Source organism: Grus americana, chromosome Z, assembly GCF_028858705.1.
Source record: "Grus americana isolate bGruAme1 chromosome Z, bGruAme1.mat, whole genome shotgun sequence".
NCBI lineage: Eukaryota > Metazoa > Chordata > Aves > Gruiformes > Gruidae > Grus > Grus americana.
Genome location: NC_072891.1, coordinates 76,924,788 through 76,946,143, shown reverse-complemented (window position 1 = coordinate 76,946,143; position 21,356 = coordinate 76,924,788). Strand labels below are relative to the sequence as shown.

General features: G+C 45.6%; 1 protein-coding gene across 1 annotated transcript in view; it reads right to left on the bottom strand.

Annotated features, from left to right (window-relative positions):
- Positions 1 to 10,691, bottom strand: part of KIAA1958 (KIAA1958 ortholog) — a 52,977-nt gene extending 42,286 nt beyond the window's left edge. Inside the window, exon 1 of the mRNA XM_054810618.1 lies at positions 10,567 to 10,691. The gene's annotated coding sequence lies outside the window, so the exon portion shown is untranslated. The remainder of the gene's footprint in view (positions 1 to 10,566) is intronic.
- Between the last annotated feature and the right edge of the window lie 10,665 nt (positions 10,692 to 21,356).

Genomic DNA, 21,356 nt, shown 5'->3' with positions numbered 1-21,356 from the left:
TTTCACTGTCTTGAGATAAAGTACTGGGACCATCACACACTCTCAATTTTCTTTTTTTAATGACATAACTACAGCCTTAGCAAAGAAAGTGAATTACCCAGAAAAGCACTTGCAAAGTAGTTGTTTACAAAATAAAAGCTTTTCTAAGGCAACTCTCATACAGAAAGTCCAGACAGCACCACCCTAGCCTTTACACCCGCAGACACAGCATCCGATACCAGGCAGATGGTGGTATTATCAGGTGTCTGTTGTACGCTTACATCAGATACAATAAATAATACACAACTAATGCAAAATATCAATTTAATTCTGTTCCTACTTACTTGAGACTGCACTGCATGCATTACCTTATCTCTAGCTGAATGCAACACATCTGCCCAAACCCATCACTGAAGACTGAATTAAATTTCCTTGGCAGTAATGTTATTATATATGCAGCATGTTTATCTAGTGCTGTCTTTTCTATTTTCTATCTTAAGTGTCTTGAAAATGTAAAAGGAATTCAATTTGCTGCCTACTCAAATACTTTCTAAGAAACAATCTAATGGGTCAAACCATGTGAAAAATGATAATGCTGTTTTCCTTTGTGAGTCGCCTGAAACCAGCAAAAAACCCACACACACAACAAAAACAAGACATTGTTTCTCAAATAGCATGTCATATCAGCAGAAATTTTACTTTGACATCCTTCTGAATTCCTCATAGTATAATTATAAATACAGCAAAACCTATACACGTCTATTATTTTTGAGAAAGTGTCTTGCAAAGGCAGAACATAATTAAAAGTAGTGCAGCACTTAAATCAAATGCAACCAGATAGGATCACACTCGTACAACAGTCATGAAGGAAAACTGCTAGACTGCTGATGGCTGTGAGTCTTTCAAAGTTGTCATTAAATACAGAGGAAAGGTGAATCAAGAAGATGAAAATGGCCTATACGACTTAATTTACTTGACCTTCAATAAGGCTTCAACAAGATAGGGCATGCCTTAGAGAGCAGGTATAAATTCACGTGAAAACGGCATGCAATGGGCACAGTGGACCTTCCCACCGTGTGAGAAGGACTTTGCTGACAGAGGACTCGACGTTAGTCTCGGCGGCCTGGGTCCAACTCTCCCAGTCCCCAGTTGGCTGGGAGGAGGCTTCCGCAGCAGACAGCACTGCAAACCTCTGCTTAACCCAGCACATCTCCTGGGACATCAGCCCTGGACGAGAAGTCCATGCAAGACTGCAGGACACTCATTGTACCTCCAAACTGTGTACTGTGCAAGACGGACAACCCACACATAACCCAGCGGAACAGTGGGTTCATCCACACAAAAGCCCTGGTCACTCTGCACAGCCAGGATGTCCCTACACAAGGCTACCAAAGGCTGCATTAATTTCACAGGAATATTTGTGTAGTACTGTCAAGGCAACCAGGTGTGTCCTTCAAGCCCTCCTACAGACTTGCCAGCCTAGTCCCAAAACCCTCACAATGACATCTGTGAGGGCCAAGGCAAAGCTGCATTTGAGCAAAACACTCCAGTTCCCTCCTCCGCACAGGAGACTCAACAGCCACAGGCAGATGCTCCTCCATCTCCTGAATGAGAGGCACAATGAAGTCCCTCCTGATGAATGACCTGGGTAGGAGAGAGAATATGCACTGGTCATCCCTATTTCTTCTGAAGAGCTACAGTCTGCCAAAAAAGACAAGAGAGGAAAAAAAAAGACTGGCAACTCCCTTGGAACATGTCAATGAAGATCACTGCCCAGTGACCATCAGTAGTGGAAAAAAGGGCATTTGATGAAAAGGATGGATATAACATAATATTCCAAATTTACCCCAGCTATGCCATAACAAGAAAACCTGTCTTCCAACACTGCATACTGTAGGCAAGTAGTGAAATCCACAGGTGGAGGCAGCCAAGGAAAGACATTGAACAGATGATACCTAGATGTGTTCACTCACAGACTTTCCGCTTTTTAATTGTGCTAGGACAGTGGTAGTGCATCGATACTAATGAAGTAAATCACTGAGCAATTTGCTCTGCTCTTATCTTGTTACAAAGCATATTCCTCATGCCCAGTGTGAATTTCATCCGTGGGCTGGGCACTGACATCAGGGTAGGGCCACGAGAGGAACTACTGCAATGAGGGAAATCCCTGCCTTCCACTGAAGGAGCAAGAGCGACTCCTCCTCCAGAAGAAAAAACAATCATTGAGCCCAAAGGGCAAGTCCTGGGATTTTAAAATCCACACATGCATGCTGGATTCATACCTCTCTGTTTCATAAAACCTGCTAAAGTGGTTCCAGGTTTTTACTTCCCCCATCTTAATCTTCACAGTATTATCCCATGTAAATACTTCTGCACCAGTTAAATGGTCTGTAAACTAAGCTAATCAAACACAGCCAAACAGTTTAATCAGTATCTAGGAGGTCAGTAGAGGTGAGGACAGTTTTAGAGATGCCTGATTGGAAAGAGGTCACTTAGCTTTACAGAGTTAACTATCCAACAAGAAAGTATTGAATGTTAACGCACATGCACAAAAAATTAAATTGCAATGGTTAATAGTGCATATCTTTCTTATATGGCTGCAAGCTGCTATTTCTCGACTCCTGGCTAGACCAAAACAAATTTTAACCATCTTTATGAGACTGTTCATATGCATACAGCAAACACAGTACATTAAAGCAGATGCAGCATATTGACGAGAGCTCAATTAAAGTGTGTAATGTTTTTTGCAAATAAAGGGCCAGGTGAATAACCACCCTCCATATAAATTGCCTGATGCTGTATTCCAGTAATTCTCCACTGTCTTGTGGAGCTGTTCCAAAACAGGACTTATTTGTGATGCTCGGTATAATGTATTCCCTTGCAGTCCAAAAGAAATTGTAGATCCAAATTTACAAATTTTTAAGTTTTTTCTCTGCCAGACAGCCTTTTTTTTTATACATGGGAATGCATAACTAAGAAGGGCTGCTGTACATTTCCATACTGAAATCAGTCTCATTGTTTTGGAATAGATTATCTAACCAGACAAAAAAGCTAGCTGAAGGGGAAACATATTCAGAGACAATGTGGGAAAAATACAGGAAAAAAATGCACGGAACTTAATTATCTACTAAAATTTGCAAATATTGACAAGTACTTCTGTTTCTGGGAGGATCATTCACCTGTGTTTTGCTGGATTGCACCATAACATCTAATATGTTATAGGACTGAGCCCTTAGACTATTTATGGTAAGACAAAGGGGGGGAAATCTACATACTGTGGATTTATACATATTGCTTATACAATTTTCTAACTTCCTTCACTCACCCCCACAATAAATATCTTCTTTTCCTCAAATCAAGGCAGATTTGTAAAATCAAAATATCTGACCCAGCGCTCCCCAGCCAAAAAATCTCCATCAGTCTGGAGTCTGAGTCCATCAGTCCATCAGTCTGAGCATCTTACAGATGCTGAGTCTGTAAGAGCTCAGTTTTTAAAAAGGCATCCTTGATTTTATAGCTACAGATAAGAAGGTTAAAATATGCTTTAACTAAAAAAGAAAAAAAGCCAGACATGATTCTTCCCCCCTAACAGAGCTAAAAAAGACAGTATGAAATCTAAATTTCAGACGGAAAACACTCACTTTCCTAGTTAAACACACACACAAAAAAGACCCTATAAAAAGCTTTCAGTTACAATAAAATCTGAGCAGATATTTAACCTCACAGAGTAAAGTGGCACGACCTGATATGACTACGGACCGCTGCAGGGGGACAATCCACGTGATGGAGAAAAGAAAAAGTTCCACTGAATGAGTACATTGGCGTCCTCTGTGCAAAACTGGCTCAAAAGCAAGGATCAAAATCTTAAAGATTAAAAAAAAAGTATCAGCTTCTACATTTTGAGAATAGTTCATTAATGTTGTTCCATCCTGCAATATTTTGCAAATTTTAAGCTATGACATTTGGAGTGTTACCAGCTAAAATATGCTGGGTCCTTATGGTGTGTTGCAGCGGATTTTACAAACTGTCACAGGGCGATGAGGGTTTTCTCTACAGCTTCAGGAGAACGCTTATCAGAGAACATAAATACATCATCCCCTCTGTACTTAGACTGCAGAGACAGCAGAAGTATAGAAATTAAGGTCTGTAGCTTCAGGTTTAAGGAGAGGAGACAAACAGAAAAGTTAAGAGAACACTGCAACACCAAGCGCATACCAAAAGCTCACCTTTCCCTAATTTCGCCTGTCATTCTGTGCACAACCACACGGAAGCGCGTGACTGCAGCCCAGCTAGGTATAAATACCATTCTAGCGTGCTGTTCAAGAAAGGGAGGAGGTTTATAATTGTTCAAGGACTTTCCTGCACCAGGACTGCTTCTAGGGAGCTATTAGTACCGTGACAAGGACAAAGCTGAAGATACGCCGATTGAAAGTGTTTTCATTTCATCATGGTGTTTTCCTCTTCATGGCATTGACATCCCTCCACAGACCCGTTCACACGACACTGCTCTACGTTACGAGGATGTGCTTTGCAGTCACTCACAACTTCAGATAGCTGCCCCTTCTTCCCCCTCACTCTATTTCCCATTAAAAAACCTGAGTTTCTGGTTGTCTTTCTTCCCTGTTGGGAAATGTCCATTATAGTCTTGTTCTAGAGAAAAACTTCCTGCAGACAAAGCGTTTAATCATCAAAGAAAAATCACTAAAAAGCAGGGCTCCTCCCAAGCAGACTCAGAGCTCCTCTCTGCCTGCGGACAGACACTCATGTAACCTGGGACCGAGGACTTCCCATGGCAGCATCCTCGCAGGTCATTCCACAGCTTTGTGAGACTTTTTCTTAGACAGAATGCTTCGATGCCTAGCCCTGACCTTCCCTTCTACTGAAAATTATTGTTTCCTGTCCTATCCACCTTGGTCATGGAGCTAAGTTTACTTACTAAATTTCAGCCAAAAAATTGCTACTTAGCTTGCAATCTCAGCATTTCCCTAATCCTACCACAGAGCAGAACCCTGCGTTTTACAGTGCACACTCTGTTGTCTCCAGCCCAGATCTCCAACCTGTCCAGATGATTTTGAAATCTGATTCTGTGCTCCCACATCTTTGCGGTACCTTCCAGCCTCATCCTCCGTGCAGGTGCAATACAGAGGGAGGTGCATTATTCCTTCCACTGCATCATTTGGGAAAACACTGGATAGGACTGGGAGCAGGACAGATCCCACCAGAACCACTGCTCCCTCACCCCGTAAGTCAGACACCTTCTCTGTGAGACCTATCTTTTCTCTCTCATCTGACTACAGAATAGAATATGTAGTATAATAATGAATAATGTATATCATGTTAATATATTATATTACTATAGAATATTTAATACATCAAAATAAATTATATTATTTATGTTTAGTAAAAATATATGTGTATTAACAAGCATCATTGTATATATGCATATTATTCATATTTATAGCTGATATGTCTTTACATATTTATAAACTGTAACAGCAGTTATTCTGGGACACTACTGGGCATCCAACTGATTTCCCAAAACAGCTTGTAAACCACAACCCTTGACCACATGCAAATTTACACCCACAAAATAAATGGTTGGGTTCAGCAGAGGCATGTTACAAACTCTGATTTTTTTGCTGGGGGTGTGCGTGCAGGGCACGGCAGGGGATGGCATTTGACACTGGCAGCTGGAACAGCAGAACCCAACAACAGCTTTTAACAACCACAGCTCCCCTGTTTGCAGGCCAGCACACCTCCACACAGGGGAAAACACTGCTTCAAAATGCTGCTACCTCTAAAACTAAAGAAGTTGTTCAGCGATCAGGAGCCTAAACACGGCGTGGTGCCTGGCTTTTAGCCATTTCACAGCTTTCCAGTGGAGCTTCCCCTCTAAGATGGATTTCTAAGCCACCACTTTTTCCAGTTAGTTTTATTCTGTTTGTCACACCAGTCAGCAATCTTTTAAGGCAAGATGGGTTAATATGCAGTTAAGTACCACAGGTCATTTAGAGGCTGCTTCTGGCAGGGCAAAGAAAGAATTTCAATGTAAACTACTAAACCATCAGCGGTTTTTCTTTCCTCCAGCCTTCACCCATGACAGGATAGCTGCTGAAATTCGAAATAACTAAATTCAGTTGCTGACAGCTTTACACATATTTTGAATAAAAGTGCTGTAGAAGATTATTATAGCATGGATACCTTTCTTGTCTATTTCTTACGTTAAGATGCAGGTGTTCATAGGTGAAGGGACTAAACAATAAAGCTTTCAAACTACCGGAGATTCAAGAAAAAAAACCTACTTCTTATCTACTCCAGTTGCCAAAGCCAAGCAACACGTGCATTTGGATGTTTGCCCACTGCCATATGTTTATGTTCCTGTTTTTAAAAAACATTTTGGGGTTTTTTTGCCTGATTGTCTATGCTGACCAAAGACACTCACTTTACTGAAGATCACAGTGGAAAATAATAGGGCAGACCATACAAAAAAGGGTGGGAAAATTAATGAAATAAACAAAGCTGGAGAGAAAAAGGGAGAGGTATCTCTTCCCTCTCTTTATCTCTTCCAGTTATCTTAGGTATTATTTACAAATCACCATGTAAAATATTTTAGGTACAGTGACTGTTTTTAGAAAATACTTTGAACTCTTGCAGTGGAAATAAAAACTTGCAGAAAGTCACAGTGCTTACTCTGTGAATACCATGAATCTAATCCTGTGATTCTGCACTTACAGGAAAACTTTTGTTCCTGTAACTTTTCAGAGGACTAAAACCCTCAGATGCCTGGGTCCAACAGGACTCATGTGATGTCTCTGAGCTAACATCAGTCAAGTACTTGAGTAAAAGTTTGCAGATCTTGCCTGTTGCTAAACAATAAATAAGAAAAGGGAATGGAGTAATATGAAGGAAGTCTTCAGCAATACAAGGACTGTGATAAAAACTGGCAGACCAGAAAATGTGGAAAATACCTGTAATTGAGAATAACCCCCAGATGATCCAAAATAACTTACTTCTTTGCCCACTTATCAGTCAGCCTCAGAAGATGTACACAAAGCTCAAACTAAACCCAAGATCTAGGACGGGTCCTTTTCACCATACCCTTCCCAGAAAAAAAATCACAATACTGAACGTTATCTGCTTATATCCCATCCTGAGAGGGGATTTAGACTGAGGCTAAATTACAGTACATTCTCACCATGCTGAAGCCATCTATTCTTTTATTTCTGTTTCCATTTTGACTGCCTGAGTTCAGACAGTAATATGAACAAGCCCTTTTATTTACTTCAGGGCCCAGAATTACCAAACCAAAAAAATGCAGACAATCAGTGGCCAGCCAAGGGTCTCATTAGGGAATCTGTGCAGGGTACTCGTTACCACGGAAACGAGAGGGCTGGCAGGCTGTAATTTCTGTCTTGCAAGAGAATTCACCAACCCTGCCAGTAAATAAAGTTCATAAATCAACAAATCACAGACAAGGTCAAGTAACTGAAGATGAAACAGTTGTGCTCCACAGGTCGTCTTCCTTATTAATAGCACTAAGGTATAAGTCTTTCAAGTTCCTTTGAGCTACTATGCAGATCCATCATAGAAACATTTGACTCAAGCTAACACTCCTTTTTGAATATTTTTCACAGAAAAGGAACCAGAAAAGCTGATAAAAATCTGCACTACTTTTAAGTCACTAACCTTCAACTCACCCTGTTTTACTTTCCAGAAAGGTGTGCAGCAATAACTTTTGAAAGCGGAGCCTTATGTTCAGCTAGTTACTCTTGAATTACCAGATGCATAACAATCCTCGAGAGGACTAATTGCCATATACGTTTCTGTGAAGCGCCTTACAAACAGTAGTTAATTTTCACACCACCTCTGTGGGCTGCGTGTGGATGGGTTATCACTCCCCGAGTGCAGATGTGGAAAAACAGTGGGACTGAGGAAATCCCAAGGCTGGGATTACAGGTCTGCCCACACTTAAGACCTTCAGACCTCTTATGTCTGTATTTTATAACAGGGAAGGGAGGCAGAGAGGCGTAAAGTCAGGAGACTGAAAATACTGAAAGATGGCACTGCTGAAACTCCGAGAGTCTCCGTTGAGCTGGATGCCCAACAGCCCAGTCAAACTGGCACCAAGGTGAGGTTTGGTGGCCACTTAACAAAGGTGTACCTGGTGACTGCCAGGTGTGAACAGCTAACAAAGCAAACTGGTACTGCTTTGGGAACTAGGTGACTATAAACTCATTATCATTGTGTGAAAGAAACAGAATTACACTGTGCTTTTGAAACTTTCAGTAGGTTCAGTTACAGAAAACTTGCTGATGTAGCCCAGAGACTACCCATGCATAGATGCATCAGTACAGGAACAACATCAATATGTATTTGCTTAAAAAACAAAACACCAGCTTGCTAACAATGGCTGGAGAAGTACTTGAGTTGACACAGTTTTTCCACAAGTTTTATGTTACCTCCAGGAAACCCAGCTATTTTAGTGGAATACAAAGACGACCTGTGTTACACTCTTCAGGTGAGTTACTGGCAACACCAGAAAGAATAACTCCACTGCGTATCTCTCTCACAACAAGCCTTACACTGCATGTAAGACCATGTATTATCCCCTGAACACTTTCTGTTAATACTTATTTCACACAGTATCTTTTTGCCAATTCTTATCTCTTTATTACTCATTTGAATGCAAGGTTTCTAAACTATCAGGTTGGTTTGTTAGTTTACCTGTAAAGGATTTCAAAGAGCTGATAAACTGGAGCACAAGGCTGAAAAACAGCTTTTTGCTGAAAGCCGCAGGCGGAGGGGGAAGAGGGGCTGTGGGTAGTGCTTAGCCAGGTTGCGTGCCAGGCTCAGTACAGGACAGCAGGCGAGTGTGTCAACTGTGTGACTGCCGACTTTGACTTTTGTGTGGTTTTAGAAGTGGGCAAAATTAGGTTTAGCCAAGCCTGAAATGATGTTTGAAAAATCAGCCTGAGACAACTGGGAGATCTGACCCCCAAGGCGATTTTGCTCGGCTCCTGGTAATGCCAGGCAGTTGGAAGCAGGCTGCACAGATGCACATGTGCCATGGGGCAGGCGTGCAGCCCCAGCGTGGTGCTGGCCGGGGTTGTTAGGTTAATTGCAGTACCACATGAGTACAGCCCTGTCGGTCTGAGCTCTCTGATATACAGAGGGGAACAGAAGCAGCCCCGGGGGGGAAAACAGGAACTGGTCACTCCTGACCTGAAAAGACCTTTTGGGATTACTCTGTTGAAAGAAGAAAAAAAGTTAAGAAAAACAAGCCTAGTCCCTAACCTGAAAAGTTGTCATCCAGAATGTAGGAAAGAGATGAAGTAATTTGGTTTATGCAAATTCTCACTGCTGCTAACAAGCACAATAAGGGCTTGGTCCCATTTCTCTTCAAATCAACAGAGAAAAAAGAAAACCATTACTATCTCCAGCAGTCCACAGTCAAGCTTTAGCACTGCAGCACTATTTGTCACTGTATTTCTGAGAGGGATAGTGGGGGAATGGTGGAGTAGGCAGGTGCAAGTGAACTTCATGGATTAACAATTCAGATGTTGAAAGTCAGGCATATACGAGGACTTCATTTTCACCCCATGTATTGTTTTGTTTCAGTGACAGATCTTCATTCACTTGAATGGAAACAGCCTTACTCTAGATCGAGTACTACTGAACAACCAGCTGTGTTCAGGGGATATTTATAGCCATTAACACTCTAGATGGAAGGTGAGTTTTAACATATGTGTCACAGTTATTCCTTTGCCTGGAAAGTGGCTCAGTTTCTGACAGCCGGAATTAAATTGCAGAAGGCTCAATATATCTCTCCACCGTTTTCACTATTTTCCTTTGCACTTCACCATCTTTTCGAAGCTTGTTTCACAGTTTTCTGGTTTCCCTTATCGCTCCTGCCTCGTCTCAGTGACAAGCCAAGTTTGCCTTTCCCAGCGTGCGCCCCACTGCCTGCACAGGCTGGGGGCAAGGGGGACCCCTCGGCGTTCCCCTGCCCTCCTGCAGGACATGCCTGGGGGGGGGGGGGGGGCTGAACCCCTCGGGGTGGGGGGGCCCAAACCACACCGCCAGGCACTGCTCCTCCGCCCCCCGCCCGGTGCCGCCCCCAGACCCGAGTCCCCAAACCGCAGCCCCCCCGGCTGCCCCCCTCCCACCCGTGGGGCGGGGGTGGGACGAACGGGACGGGACATAAAGGGTCGCTTTTCATTTTGGAAGAGGATGCAATGGGGGGGGGGTCACCCCGCTCCCTATGTTGTGCCAAACCCCAACCGTCCCCCCCGGCACTCCTGCCCTCCCCCCCTCCCCTTGCACTGGCACCTCCTGTGCTGCGCAGGGGGCACACCTACCCCTGCCACTGCACAACTGCCCCGCAGAAAGGACGGGGGTGGGCGGCTCGGGCGGGCTGCGCATCTGCCCGGGGAAGCTTCCCGGAGAGCCCTCCGCTGCGCACAAAGAGAGATACGGGGAATATCGCCCGCCCCCTCGGCGGGCAGCGCTGGATGCACACACACGCGCACACGCACACACACACGCACACGCATGCACACACACGGTGCAGCCGGGCGGGTCACGTACCTGCAGGTGCCTGTCCGTGGGAGCGTGGGGCGGGGAGACTGTGCAATATCGCCTGTATTGCATGGGGGGGATTACTGTGATATTGCTCGGGGGCTGGGGGGGGGGGGGGGGGGCTGCTCCAGTCCCTCCTCCCCCTCACCCCCGGTGCGTCTGTGTGCGCTGCCCTGCGCGGTGGTACTCCGCGCCGGAGGAGGCAGCGACGGGCTCCGGCTCCTGTCAGCTACCGGAAACCGGTGCCTGGTCACACAGACCGCAGGAAGTGTGCAATGGCACACCCGCGCACGCCGCCCCGCACACCGGCCCCGCCGCCTCCCGCGGTTGTCGGCTGCGCGCACACACACGCACACCCCCCACGCACACACCCCCCCGCCACCGCACGGCCCGGGCCGGGGCAGACCGGGGCGGCTGGGCTGAAGTGTCACTGGAAGGACGAATACAACAAGTGGCTGGCAGGAGGAGACACCAGCACCGTCTTGTCTGGCACAAGGCAGTAAAAAACCCACGGGTGACGGTGACTGCCATGCACCTCTGCGAGGAAACAGGCAGATAGGGCGCCTTTATCTGCATTGCCATGGGTAGGAGTGTGTAGAAACAAGGAGAGGAGCACATGCACACAAACCCAAGGTTGTCTCACTGTGACTAAAGAACATGTTCTCAACTGACATAAAATAATGTAATTCTAATTATTCCGATGAAGATCTGTTGACTTAAACCAGCTGAGTTACTCAAAGTAGCTGTGTCCAAACAACTGCTGCTCAGTTGTTTTGTGCAGATATAGACATACACAGTCTACAGTTACTTCACCTTTTTGCATGAGATCATAGGTACAGCACCATGTGTTTATTAATTTTAAGTGGCATATATGCACACATATACGTGCACACTTCCTATGTCTGTATAGGGCAATAAAAATAGCAATTTTATCTGTTGTGAAAACTGCCACTTGATTTGCCTGCAACTACAGATCTCAACAGCAACATTACTCACATTAGGATTTTTTTGCAATTAATCATGGGAGGGCTCACCATGTGCTTGCAGCATTTTCTCTGGGTGTTGGTTCTCCCACAATAAGCAAGGCACATGCCAAAGCAAACTGCTGATCTCCTCAGTTGGGCTTTTTTCCCTGCCTTGTTGCATCACTCCAGAAGGAGATGGGCCTGGCTGCTGCTGGGAGAATGTCAGCCTTCCAAGCCGGCTGCTTCATGCCCCAGAGGTTTCCTTTCCTCATCTTCCTTATGCCAACATTTGCAAAACTTGAATGGGCTAACACATGCTACTAGCTATGATGGCAACAATGCTTATGCAAGAGTATAATGGAGGCAATCTGGAAGTGTATTCATGCCAAAAGTAATGCTCTTTCCGGGTTTGCCTGTGATGCAGCAGGGGAATTTGGTAGCAGAGTTCACCTCGCCTAGGGAAGATTGCTATCCCTTCTGCTCTTGTTATTTTTGGTAAGATGTCATTGTCATGTCACTGCAACTCAGCAGAGGTCTTTAATACTTTAAAATTAAGACTTCAGTGTTAGAATCCTAAAGATGGAGAACCCTAAATGGAAGAAGCAATTAGTCCAGGGAGTAAAGGGACAGTCTGCCTCCATCCGTAATGATCAAACGCATGACTCCCTGCTCACACCTCTCGCTTTTAGTTCGGGGACTTGGAGTCAAAGCACTGGCAACACAGAGGACCAGACCACCACCTTCCTGGACTCTGCAGTGTCCACAGGTCCCTTCCAGGGGCTGGGATGGGCTGCTCTTCAGGAATATACCCCTGCAGCACCCCTCAGGCCACCAAACACACCTCCCAGGCAGAGGCTGCAGGGGTGGTGTGGTTCAAACCAGTGGTCTGTTTGCCTCCGAGGTGAGGCTGCTGAGTTCTCTTTTCAAGATCAAATAGTTAAATTTTCACAAATGATGTCAATAAGGAATTCCTGAAGAGAACTACCTTCTAAACACTCTGCATCCCTGTGGGCCTTAAAAACAGGCACATCATGTGCAGTCAGGCAACAGAACGGGCTTGCTTTTCACTGACGGTCTTCAATCTTGTTGCTCGCGTCCTTTCTGCAGTGGAGGAGCTGATTCTGCTGGCCATAACTTCTGTGTAGACTGCTGAATTGCACATGAACTTGCTTTTTGCAGTCGACTTTGCAGAGCTCTTGGAAGCAGTCCACAAGCCACAGTTTGAAAGCCATTACCTGTCTTACTTATATGGCTTCTTCATTCTCATTTCTGATCCCTCCTTCCTTTGTCCCGATTCCTTCGCATTTTTTCTTTGATTTCCTCTTTTTCTCTTGCGCTCTTCTGTGGCAATACAACAAAGTAGCCTCCAAACTTACCTGCCTCCCACCTTCTCCCCCTGCCTCTTTTTACTCCTTCACTTCATTGTTAGGAGCAGCCCCTGGTCAATGCTGTGTCTGCACTTGTTAATTAAAAAGAGGGTTTGAAAATGCTTCTCAAACCTCTGACGTGGTTGCTTGGCCATTGTGCCCTATTATCATCACAGCGTTGTACACAGGGCTGTAATTGCATCAGAGGTTTCTGGTTCGTATCATATGCACTGCCGAAGAGCTCAGCTAGCCTAGTAATGTCACCAGCACTTCAGCACAGAGTTGCAATTTTAGATGAACTCATTTTAGCTCACTGCCTGTATTAGTAACTGCACCGAAGGGCAGTGAGCCACAAGCACCAATGTTCCTGCGAAAGCAAGGTTTTTTCCAGGAAGGACAGCTGGTGGTGTTGACTCGACAGGACTGCGCTGGCTGCTGTGGCGTGGGCAGATGGACAGACTGCCCTGCCTCTGCACAGCCGAGGGACTGCCACACTGAGGTGGAGTTACTGCTGGTCATTTCTACTCCTGTTCCTCGCTTGGCAGAGAACACATTGAGTCAGAGTCTGACTGTGGGCATGGACAGCTGCTTTAGTGTGGCGGGCTGAGGAACAAGGTGTATCACATTGTCCTCCTGGACCTAACAAAGACTTTTTTCTGTGACCTCAGGCAACTCACTAACCTCTGTTTACCCATCTGTGCTATGACCATTGATCAGCCCTATCCAGTTGTGTGACAAGGAGGAATTTGCTCACTCAAGGCCCTAGTGCCGGGAAAACTACAGCTCGTGGTGCTCAGCAGAAGCTCACGCTCTGCCCTCCTGAGCCACTGGGCAGCCTGCCGGGTGACTTGCCATCCCATTAACACCAGCCCCACCAGTAGGCCAAAAACAGTGGGCAAAGGCAAAAGCATCCCAGATCCTACCAGAACCAAGTCCTCCACAGGGGAAGACTGGCTGGGCCAGTAGGCTGTGAAATAGGACATACAAGTTGCCACATGGGACGAAAAGGAATCGCTGCCCTCCAGTTGGAAACACCTGCCTGAAGAGGTCCAACAGTCACAGCCAGTTACAGCTACATCAGAGCACAGGTGCCACCACGTCACAGAAAACACTCAGACACCCCGTGACTGCAAGACTTCGTTATGAACATGTTCAGCTTCCCCAGCATCTCTCCAGCACCGTGTTGTTCAAGCAGTAATGGAGTGGAGCTTGGCTTTTCCCAGGGACATCCTCTGTGAGAAGACGTGGGAACCAACTCACATCAGTGCCACGGGCACCGGCCTGTTTCCCGCTTGCGCAGGACTGGCAGGTGAGCTGGGATTCATGCCGAGAGGTTTGTTTCTGCTGCCCAGCTCTGCCCTGCATTTGACCCAGGCAGCAAGGAAGCAATTACTGAGTCACGTCCCTGCAGTTTGTGCCCTGGCCATGCTTGCTCGCCCCTGCCCAGTTGAGCAGGGTGTGCCAGCACACACATATGCTGCTCTCCATCAGCCCCCACCAGTGGTTGTCAGCCTGACCCGTACCAGAAACTTTGCCAGCTGAAACAGAAAGGCAAAACAGCACCCCTGTGAAATCCCCAGCTCTCGCAGCAGGAGGGAAGCTGCTCTGGGAGGTGCTGAACAGGCTGGGAGGGAGGCAGGGGCAGTCAGAAAATACTTCTGTTTTTAGCAGAAGGTTGGCCATATGCTAAGGACCTACCACAAGAACAGCTTGGATGAGAGCGAAAGACGAGAAAGGCCAAGAATGATGCTTTTGACCTCACGTAGGTTTTAATCAGGACTGGCTGCATCGCAGGGAGGCAGGATCAGGCCACTGCCCCACCAGGCTTTTGCGTCACTTCACCACAGGTTCCCATTGGCATGTCTGCTCCAAGGCCTGCTGATCACAGCTGGAACCAGCCAAACACAGATCGTGAACCAGTGTCTCATCACAGCAGTAATAACTTTGCTGTCTTTTTCCACAGTATGTTCCTCTGAGGAACGTATGCCCAACTAAACTAGCTCCTGCAGTGCAAGAAGTTAAACTAGAACCACTTTTGAGTCAGGAAAAACTCCTTGCGCAGCCAGTGGTTTGCTGAAAAAGGCAGCCACTTGAGACAACAGTGTAAGTTAAAAGAAACTTCTTCCTTTTTAGACTTCATGTGCTGTTACCCAAGCAAGATTTGACCCCATCAGTCAGCTGGAGCATGGATAGCGTAATATGTGGGAGGCCCCAGAAGAGCTGCAATGCCTGCCAAAACCTTGTGGTGTCCCACACTGCCTCCTCTGTACCACTGTGAGGGGAGCCTCCTTTAAGCAGCCTTCCAGCATGCAGGCCAACAGCTGGATCTTCACTGAGACTGCCTCCAACTGAGTGAAATATAAGAGTACAGAAAATCCGGGGAGTCAGCTTCCCACCCCAAACATCCATGTGTCAGTCTGGAGCACTCCTGCAGTCCCCTCTCAAAGGACTACACACATGGTAGACCCACTCAGACTTTGCTCCCATGCTTCTCTGGATGAAAGGGCTCAGTGAGAGATGGGTGCCTGCAAGTCAGTAATGAAGGGTTGGACAAAGGGTGGGTTCCCTGGTGGGACTTCAATGCTCTGGAAGGGCGGAGCAAGAAGTGGGTCTGCAGGGCAGGTACAGCTTCCAGACACCCAGCCATGAGGGCTGGAAGTCAAGGAAATCGAGGTGGGTAGAAGTTTCCTCCCTAACCACAGGAAGACAAGTGGTCTGACTTGCAGACAACTGGTGTGACAAGTGAAGGTGAGGTATTACAACACTCTCCTGTGATGCTGGGGGTTAGCAAATAAGGAGGCATAGTACTTCTCTCATGGCCTGTGCAGAGGGCTTTGTATGCCTGTGTTTTCTTAATACTGTAGCAGAGCTACACTGGTACAGGCAAGGAGCACAATAAAAACCATCAAGTGAGCTGAGAGCACGTCTGTGAACGCCAGCTGTCTAGCACTGTCGGAGTAAAGCACGGGACAGGACAGGGTTGCTGCTATTGGGAAGTTCCTTGGAAAATTGCTAATAAAGAACACAGAATACAGCAGTGAATGAGATGTTTGTCTGTTGGGTTTTTGGGGTTTTTAGGTTTCCTCTAGAAAACATTGGAAACTTAATGTTTGAAAGGTCAATTCATTTACCAAAGCATGGCAAAGCAGCATCACAACATGATCCACTTGCTTACGAGTGATCCTTAAAGAGGAAGAGCAACCAGGCAACTTCTCCCTCACACCCCCACACCTTCTTTTTGTGTAAAGAAAGTTTTTAGAAGCAGAGTCTGTGAAGCATCATATCTGTATTCCTGGAACATCTGTAACTAAATACAGACAATATTTCGAAGCAAAGTTAATTTACCCTTCACTTACCTGCCAGTCCAGAAGTTACCTGTGGGGGCACTGCATGTTGCCATAAGATTTCTGGCACTTCTGGAGATGATTTCAGAACAGATTCACCTTTGGTAGACCGTGGTCCTTCTGCTCTGCCAGTCCTTCACCACAGCATCTGGTTGCACCCTGCTCAACAGTAGTTCAGCACTTGTAATGCTTCTTTTAACACCGACCCTGCATCCCTGCTCCACAGGTCAGAAACCAGGGCACAGAGAGCTAAAGGGATCCAGAAGAGAGGAAGCTATAACAGGGGACACAAGCCCACAAGAAGCCTGATTCGACCAGGGAAGCTTGAGGAGAGTGGTCTTCTGCTCCAGCCGCCTGCAGTAGATTGCTATGGTTATGTGTTGCAAATACTACTCTGCCTGACTGGGGTAGGGCAGACTATGCAAGCACTTAAGCAGGCGTCTTTCTGGTCCCGTAGGAAACACCAGCCTGAATTAAAAGGGATGGTCAGGCAAGGAGTGTCCTGAGCTTGTTTCCTAAGTAGAAGGCAGCGTGGGACAACCTGAGGAGCAGGGATTCAGCTGTCACAATGCACTACAAAGGTTTTGTCTTTTTCCAGTAATCACTGATTAACAGAAGGCTCCTGTCCTTCCCGCGACTCCACTTGGAGATTCACAACTCAGCCCATGGCACACATGTGGGCACCCACATTTTCCTTTGGACAGCCTGAAGCACTAAAGACCACCCAACTCACAGTGACTGGATGTGTTAGCATTGCAGTTAGCCATCAACTTAAAACAAAACAAAACACCTAGCTTCAAGGCAGAGTTAAGATCAAAGTGTGTAAGAGTGTGTATTGACAAAATGCAGAACAATAACAGCTTACAAAAGCCTCCAGAGAGATGGTATCGCCCAGGAAAAACACCCATTCTTTGGGTCAGCTCTAAGTTTTCGTCTTGTCCCATCTGGGGCAGCTAAAAACCTGATGGAGGTACCTGTTAGTTTTCTCCTGGCCAAGACCTCAGTCTGTTGCATTGGCAGCCACCTTTCCTTCACATGTGCATGATGCTGTACGAAACACTGCAGACAAATCCTGTCATCATGGACGTCAAGAGGCTACTTCACATTCACACCCAAGTGTATTACACCATAGTTAGCTTCCTGCTTTGTTAGATTTGTTACTAGACTGCAACTAACAATTAATAGTAACACAGAAAAAAGCATATGAAGATCAGCCCCCAAGGTGCTTTTGAAAATCCTGTGCTACTTCACCAGAGGCCTGAAATACCCTTGAGAATCCAGTCTGTGCATTTTCAGAGTTGTCAGCACACGATTCTGCCTTCTTTGAAATTCCTGTGGATTTTAATTCAGTTTACTTTCCAGGCTCCTCTTGTCTGATATGGCTTCAGAGAGCCCAAGAAGTCTCATTTTCAGTAGTCATTACACTTTTACTACACAAATGAAGCAGTTCCAGTCACTTTTTCTCATGGAAGAACAAATGAGGTTGATAGTGCTCTCTGTGTGTAAATTAGAGAGAATATGAACTGCTACGACACAGTAAAACTTCTGATTTGTTCAATGTTTGTTTGGAAGATAGAGCTCTTACAAAAATGTTTTAAAAATGTAAAGAATGAGCTTCTTTCAGTATTGAAAATTACTTCTGCTTTAGGTGAATAACATAAATGTCTTACAGGCAAAAAAAGACTACCCTGGAAAATAAAAAACATGGTCAGAGAAAGCCTTGATGAACTGCATGCATTGTACAGCTTCCCCAGAGCAGCCATCTGCAAGAAAAGGTTGAGACAGAAAAGGACAGGACTGGAGTTCTCCATTTCTTCTTTAACTTGATAGCAGCTCCCTGATGGTTTTGGGAAGACCCATAATGATAGTAGAGACACCTGGGGTTTTGGTCTAACAGGACATATCTGTGGCAAACAGCAGGCAATTGTCAGCTGTTGCATGACAGAAATACACAAGTTAAAGCAGCGCAATTTAAATAAAAGCCTGAATAAGGAATATGGTAAAAATGTGTAATAACAGCTCCACAAGAAACCCACTTGAAAGAAAGCAGGGGACTTGGCAGTGTAAGTATGTGCAAATTATAGGATGGAGATTTGGCTGACATTAGTAAGAACATATAGTGTGTAATTTCTGTATATAGAATAAGGACAATGGGCTGTTTTCAATGTCTAAGAAACCATGATACTTCGGTCTCCAGCTTGTGGCCACAAGTTATTCCCTAATGTGCTTTACAACACAGAGGGTGGCTTTAAAACATAACTGGGTCATGCTCTTCACCCCTTGGCATTGCTAGCTGTGAGTTCCTGGGTTGATAGAAGGGGGAGCTTTCTACAAGCGATGTATGAAAGCTGTAGCAGACCCGCAGTGCATACATTTCTGTTCCCCTCTTAACACCAGTCTGTGAGGGCAGGCCTGCTTTTTTTCAGGATGCGTTACAGAGCTCACAGTGCAACCACGAAAAGGTGGAGGGTGGGGAAGAGCTTTGCAATGACAGAGCCAGACTGTGCGGGGACTGATTTTCAGTTCTGCCACAGAAATTGTGGGGCCATTTCCAGCCTTTGTTGCAGTCGCTCATCTGTAACAGGCTGACAGTAGTGTCTCAGATGTCATCTTTGGGGGCTCTCCTTTTCTTCAAAGGAAAGAAAATGACAGCATCCTAGGTGATAAACATGAAGATGGGGCATTATTTACTTAGGATATGTTCAACTGTCACCACCACTGGAGCGTTTATTCCTCTGGCAAAGAAAATAACCAAGTGAACCAGCTGGGCTTGTTTCCTCCCAACTGTAGGTAGGGCAACTGCATTATTCTTTTATTCCCTCCATTTTTGGCCTGGTAAACTTAGAAGTTTGAGACACCTGAGTTTTAGTGAATAGATGTGACCTCAGGCGCTCTGCCTTTACAGTAAAGTCTGGATCACACAATTCCTCTGTATCACATTTAATTATTTAGAAGCAATAGTAAGCTATTAGCTTATGAAGAAATAGCTGACAACATCCTTCTAGACATAATATTTTTTATGGAATATGATTTTTTTTAGGGAAAAAATCCAGAACTCTGTGCACTGGCTTTATGTTATTTATTCTCCCAATACCATATCTCACACATACTCACATGACATTAGGACAAAGATTACAACTGAAGATAACGATATGGTAGTTATCCACCAACCTGCTAAAACTTTCCTCATGCCTTGTGGTTCCTGTTGAGGGAAGAAAGTAAGAGCAGGGAAGCAAGCTTAAAATTACAGTTCACATTTAACAAATTTAACAGAACCCACTTTTTCTTTCTTGCATAGAGACTGAGCTTAACCATAGAGCTCGAGCTTAACCATGCCATGCAGAAACAGTGTGTGCACTTTTCTGCCTGCTTGGTTGAGAAGTTGTAATGCGCTGAGCCTCTAAGCCCAATCTTGCAATCACAACTTAATTGTATAAACCCTCTTTTAGCACTGAGCAGCAACTGCCAGAAATGTCAACGGCTGCACATACATGTGCACAAGTACCTTCACTTTTGCAATGCCAAGGGCCTCTGTGCACTCCTGCAGCCAGCCTTTCACTTGTAGCTCTGCAGCCTTCCACCTGAGCTGCTGTGTCAGTCTTTTTTCCCTTCTCCTTCCTACGCTGTTGCCTTTGTGCTGTTACTCTCATGGCCTTCCACCTGCAAATCTGTATTATAATAGGTTCTCACGGGAAGCAATTGCTAACAGTCTTGAGAACCCCCTCCCTTTCCTCTCCCTGTGTTTCCTGCCTGTTTTGTAGCTTTATTTTGCATTCCTGGAAAAACTAGAGTTAGCAAATAGAAAAGTATCTAGTAGTCATATAAATATCCCTTAAGCATTTACCAGCCATAAACATGCTCCAAGTGGAGTGACCAGCATGCACCACCAGCGACTGATTAAATGTGATCCTGTCAGCACTGGCAGCAGCATATACAGAACAACCAAGAGGGACCTTGGCTAGGTCCTAATGCCAAGCACCAAGTTAACAGAGGAAAAAGCATGGCAGGAATAGTTACAGTCATCATCTTCATCCTCACCACTTACTGGCACTGGAAAAGACACTCTTCTGGGGCCCCGTTGCTTTGCTTCTTGGCTGGCCACTGGGCAGTTTCCCCCTTCCTTCTCTTTCCGTTCTTTTTCCCCTGTGGTAACTTCAAGTTGATGTGTGGACCCCACTGATAAAACTCTCTGCAGGTAAATCTGTTTCAAGAGGTATGATGTTACCATCCCCATGCAGTTGTCAAGGTTCCCTCCCCTTCTTTCAGCACCAGATCCTGGTGGGAATGGTGGGAGCAGAGCTACAGAGGAACAGCTATACCGTAGTAAAAAATACTTACTCTGTGTATTATTACTTAAGTTACTTATATTTAGTTATTGCTTAACTTCACTATATAAAGCAACATATTCTAGGATAGAATGCTACACAGAACTAAGATTAAGCAACTCTCCATTGTAAGGACTGAGATTCAGTTGTTTTAATTTTTGTCAAAGTTTTAAGCATTCAGGCTAATGTTCTTGCAAACCAAGTCTCCCCCTGACAACAAAGCATTACGCTCTCACTGATTATTTTGGTGAGACAAGTAAGTATGACAAGTTCTGGTGCTCTGTTACCAAGAAGTACACCCTCACTCCTGCTCTGGAGCAGGAGATGAGACACTGCAAGGCCCAGATACAGATTTTGCTGTTGCTACAAACCTGCTTATCCCATCCTATCCCACTTTTGAACCCTACTAAAAGGACGTTAGCACGTTAGTACTTGCACGTTAGCAAGTCTTGCCCTTTAGCAAGTCTGCTGCAAGCCTGGCAGCGCAACTGCATTTTGCAGTGCCCGGGGGCTGCGGGTTGGAGCTGCCCCGGGGTTTCTGCAGGGACACGGCCAGAGCAGCCGCACTCTCGTGTGCTGACTGCTCCCTCTGCTGGCACCTGGCAGCTGGATCTCCCCGGCTCCACGCAAAATGGGGAAAACCACAACAGGCGCAGGAGGTGAAACTGTACTCAAGAGGTGGGAGAGAAGACATCGGAACAGAGCCCTTGGGCACATGAGGCATGAGCTTACATTTCCTTCGCAGTATGATGAGCTATCAGTCCTGTTCACTGCCATCAGCAGCATCCGGATAGTGTC